We start from the raw sequence: 5960 nt of genomic DNA, 5'->3' as shown, positions 1-5960 counted from the left end.
AAAAATGATAAATTAAAAATTTTGATTTAAATTTTTGTTAAATTATAAAACGGGGGTAAATATTCGTCTTTAATTCTTTTAGTATTTTTTTTGTAAAGTAAAAAGAGTGAGCGAAACACAAGATAGGATCCATTTAAGGCGACAGGCGGGGGGTATTTCAGAAAAACATTTGGTTAAGTTTAAAAGTTTTTTGTTTGGAAACACCGGACAGTTTTAATTCTTGGAACCCTTTTTGATAAATGTTTCGCCGAGATCTTGGTCGGGGATACGGGGCTGGGGGAAGAAGAGAGTCCACACCCCTTGAAGGGAAATTCGAAAAGGGCGTTGTCGGGTTTTGGATTTCAAAACCCTGCGCCCTTTTTGAATTTCGGATGTATACACGTGTACACCACGCTTGCATAGGGCTTTTGTGTCTATGGTTTACCTTTTCCTATTTTGTTAGCCGTAATTCGCGGTAAAAATAGCCTCCGTTTTCTGGCCTTTTTTCTAGCATGGGGAACCTTAGTTAGAAATGCTTCACTGCGGCTGGATAGGAAAAATCAAACACAAAAACAAAACCCCAAACACACACGCACACACACACAACCACACACACACACCACACACCACCACACACACACACCCCCAAACAACACACACACACAAAAACCGCACCCCTCACACTCACTCATAAACACTCACTTCACTTACCTACCCATCTATCTATCTTATTTTAAAAAATCTGTCTATTTCCCTATCTATTCTAAAATATATAAAATATATACATACTATATACAATATAAAATTACATAAATTATATATATATATATATATTATATATATTATATATTATTATATATATATAAAATTATATAATATACATCTCTTTTTTAAAACGGTAGGTTCATGTTTTACCCGCCGTGGTCCAGCAAAACTTAATTGTGTTTTCATGTTGTGATCTCTTGGAGGAGTACGTGGAGGGCCCCCATTTCCCTTTCCAGGGAGAGTGGGGGTTTTACCTTTTTTAGGTAACATTCTCTCTATTTACCCGGGCTTGGGCCCCGCAGACTTGGGCGGGTTTGGCCACCAGTGGCTGGGTGGCAATCAGGTGAAGTTCCTTCCCCAAAGGGAAACCCCGCCCCGGCCGGTACTCAAACCCCTTGAACTAAATTTGCATCGTGCGTCCGACGCTCTAACCATTGGGCCCCACCGCGGCCTTTGCATCATGGTTCCTGATTTTTTGGAAATTTTAGAGCGGGGGTTTGCCATTCCCTTTCCGCCCGGTTTTTTTTTTTATCGAGTCCCATCTCTTTTTCCCGGGCATTGATGGGCTGGTTTGGGCCCACCCAGGGCTAGGAGGCAATCGAGGTGAATTTCTTCCCCAAAGGGAAAACAACGCGCCGGCCGGTGACTCGAACCCTCGAACTCGATTCCCGCGTGACAGTCGGGAGCCCGACGCTAACCCTTTCGGCCCCCGGGGCCCCCATATATATATACATCATATATATATACTTATTGTAATATAATAATATATATAATAATATATATATATTATATTGTGTGTTGTGTTGTGTGTGTGGTGTGTGTGTGTGTGGTGTGTGTGTGGTGTGTGGTGTGCATGTTATGTAAGTATGCATGTGTGGTAAAAATATATAATAATATATAGTTATATAATTAAAATATATATTTTTAAATAAATTACCCTATATTATATAATATTATATTATATATTTTATATTTTATGTATTTTTTAATATTTTGTGTGTGTGTGTGTGAAGTGGTGTGGTGTGTGTGGTGTGTGTGTGTGTGTGTGTTGTGTGTGTGTGTGTGTGTGTGTGTGGGTGTGTTGTGTGTGTGTGCGCGTTTGGGTGTGTGCGCGTTTGTGTGTGTGTGTGTGTGTGTGTGTGTGTGTGTTTTGGGTGTTGTTGTGTGTTGGTGGGTGGGGTTGTGTTTTTTTGGGTGTTTTTTTTTTTTATTTTTTTTTTTTCTTCTTTCTCTTCGGTTTTTTATTTTTTTTTTTTTTTTTTTTTTTTTATATTGTGTGTGTGTGTGGTGTGTTTGTGTGTGTGTGTGGTGTGTTGTGTGTATTTGTGTGTGGGTGGTGTGTGGTGTGTGGTGTTGTGTGTGGGTGTGTGGGTGTGTGTGTGGCCCAACCGGGGTTGATTAGGAAGGGCACCCAATCAGGCAAGGGGGCCCCTCCAATAAAAACCTTCAGTAGGGTTAAGGGCCCTATGCCCTAATCAACCCGGTTTGTGCCACGGCGGTTTTCCTCACGACACCGCTTTTGCTAAAAAGGCAAAATGCTTTTTCTAGGTGGGCAATCGAGGTGAAGTTTTTCCCCAAGGAACAACCGCCGGGCGGTGATCGAACCTTCAAACTCAGTTTGACAGTTTTGAGTCCATGCTCAAACCCCACTCGGCCACCGCGGCCTCAAAATTTATGTATTATTTGGAAAAAAACAATTTAAAATCATGCTGGACCACGGCGGGTTAAAAAGAAACCCAAGTTTAAAAAAAAAAAAATATTAAAATATATATTATATTATTTAATATATATATTATTATATATATATATATATAATATTATATACATATGCATTATACCCAAATATTTGGGTATAACAATATATAACTATGTAGGTGGTTTTTGTGTTTTTGTGTTTTTACAATATGTATTTTAATATAATATAAAAATTTTTTATAAAGTATATGTATTATATAACATGTATATGTATGTTAAAATTTTACATAAAATATGTATGTATACACCTATATTGTAATATATGCATATATATATTACACATAGGGGTGTGTGTTTTTTGTGTGGGTTTATTATTATATTATATATTTTAAAATATTATAATATATATATATATATATAATATTATATATTTTTTGTGGTGGTGTGTGTGTTGTGGTGGTGTGTGTGGTGTGTGTGTTGGGTGTGTGTGTGTAATATTATAATTTATATATTAATTTATATTTTATATTTAAAAAAAATTTAAAATTTTTTGTGTGGTGTGTGTGTTTTGTTTAAAAAAAAAAAAATTTTTTATATCATTTTATTTTTTTTATTTTTTTTTTTATATAATTTATTCGTTTATTCTCGTACCACCCCACCCCCAAAAACCCTCTCCCCCCCCCCCCCCACACCCCCCCCCCCACACCCACACACCCCCACCACCCCAAACCCCCCCTTTAATTTTAAGATTTGTTTTTGTCATTTTTTATTATATTTTTTATTTTTATTTTTACTTTTTTTTTATTTTTTTTTTTTTTTTATTTGTCTTTATTATATATTTTTAAAAAATTATATTTATTTATTTATTTTCCCCCCCCCCCCTCACCTCCCTCACTAAATCACTCACTCCTTACCTTCCCTCTTCTTCTTTTTTTAAAACTGTTTTTTCCTTCTTCTTCTATTTATAGAATTTAAAACTCCGTTTAAAAAAACCATAAAATTATTTTTATTTTTATATTTCTATTTATTTTTATTATTTTTTTTTATTATATATATATTTTCTCTTACCACACCCAAAAAACCCACTACAAAACCAAAACAAACCCCACACCCAAAACACACACACACCCACACACACACACCCTATTTTTTTTTTTTTATTTTTTTTATAATTATTTAAAATTTAAAATTTTTTTTTTTATTTTATATATATATATATATATATATATATATATATATATAATAATAAACACCCAAATATATGTGGGGTGTAGTGTGGTGCATGTTTTGTGGGTGTGTGTGTACAGGATTTTATAATTCTACAGGATGTGGATAATTCATTTTTGGGGACCGTGGACCCCGGGCTGTTTTACGTGGACAATCAGTGTAGCAGAGAGCCGTGACCCCCCTCGCCCCCCCCTGCTTCCGCAGCTGCTGCTACCGTCCTCCCCGCGGGAAAGGTACTACTTATACCGAGAATGACTAGGCCCCAGGAGTTTGTGTAAGTACCAGCGACTAAGGTCGCCCTCACCTCCCTCCGGGGGGCGACCGTGACCTCCGCGCGGCCCGATTACCCGTATAACTAGGGGCATGTCTCGTGTGTTTTATACTGCTGGGGATCAACTCTCAGAAATAGAGTCAAGCCGAATCCCGATCAATACCCCCGCGTGGGTTTGTGTGGGGGTTTGTGTGTGGGATGTTGAGTATTTTTGTATATGCATATTATACATATATATATATATAATATAATTTTTATATATATTATATTAAAATATATATAATATTTATATATAACATTTTTATATATATATATTTTTATATCTATATATATATATAAATATATTTATATATTATAATTAAAATTTTAATATATTTATTATTATATATATTATGGGGTTTTATATAACACCACTAAAATAATACATACATAGTAAATATAAAAATATAAAAAATAATTTATCTTATTAAAGGGCCCCCCCCCCCTCCCTCCCCCCCCCACCCACCCCACACACACACACCACACAAACCCCCCCACACTTTTAAACCCCCCACCCCCAAAAAACCCCAACCAAAAACCCCCCAAACCCCCCCACCCCCCCCCACCCAAAAAAAACAACCCACACCCAAAACCCCCCGGGCCTTTTCCAGCAGGTAAAAGTAGGCGTTCCGATTCTACTGTTTACGGGAAAAGTAACGAAAGGTGAGGGAAGATGGGGGCTGCCAGTTCAAAAAAAAGGCGAGGGATTTATTTCTGCGTTCACCCGAGGAAAAACCCCTACTTCACCTGCTGGAAGAGGCCCCCGAAAACCCTCCATGAGGGTCTCCCGAAGGTACACAAACCGGTGTGCCGATGGCCCGATCCCCTCTGTGTTGGTGTGTGGTGTGTGTGTGTGTGTGTGTTTGTTTGTGTGATGTGAGTGTGTGTTGTGTGTGTGTGGCGCGTGTGAATATATGCATATACTTATTTTTTTATATTATATATATTATACTATATTATGTATATTTTTAGTGTGTGTTATATACACACCCATATATATATATATATATATAAATATATTATATAATATTATATATATATATATAAATATAATATTATATATATATATTAAAATTATATATATGTCTTTAATTCATATCATAAATACTACATAATACACACACAAAAACACCACACACCACGCGGGGTTTTGATACTGGATTCGGCTTACTCTATTTCTGAGATTTGATACACGCTATAAAACACACGAGAATGTTATTATCGGGAAATCGGGCCGCGCGGAGGTCCGGTCAGCCCCCCGGGGGAGGTGAGGGCTACCTTAGTGCCGGGTACTTACACAAACCCCCTGGGGCCCTGGGTCATTCTGGTATAAGTAGTGACCTTTTCCAGCGGGGAGGCGGTAGCAGCAGCTGCAGGAAGCATGGGGGGGCGAGGTAGGTCACTGGTCCTCTGCTACAATGATTGCTCCACGTAAAACACCACGGGGCCCTGGTACCCAAATAGAAATTTTCCCAAACCTTAGAATTTTCCACTCTGTACACACACACACCACAAAACATGCACCACACTACACCCCCCCATATATTAGGTGTGTTATATTATGTATATATATAATATATATATATATTATATATATTATATAATTTTTATTAAAAATATATATAATATATGTTATATATTATAAATTTTTATATATTTATATATATATTATATATATATATATATATATATTGTGTGTGTGTGTGTGTGTGTGGTGTGTTGTGGGGTGTGTGGCTGTGTGTGTTTTGTATTGTGTTTGTGTGTGTGTGTATATGTTGTATTTATATTTACCTTTTATTTATATATAATTTATATAATATATATTTTAAAATGTATATTATAATATATATATAATATTTATGTTTGTTTTTGTATTACGTAGTATATATTCTTATATTTTTGTGATAGATAGGTAAATAACAGATTTTTTAAAAAATATAATAGATAGATTTGTAGGTAAGTGAGTGATGATTTTTGTGAGTGA

Source organism: Penaeus monodon, chromosome 39 (assembly GCF_015228065.2).
Source record: "Penaeus monodon isolate SGIC_2016 chromosome 39, NSTDA_Pmon_1, whole genome shotgun sequence".
NCBI lineage: Eukaryota > Metazoa > Arthropoda > Malacostraca > Decapoda > Penaeidae > Penaeus > Penaeus monodon.
The sequence above is the reverse complement of the archived record's forward strand: the minus strand, read 5'-3'. Positions refer to the sequence as shown.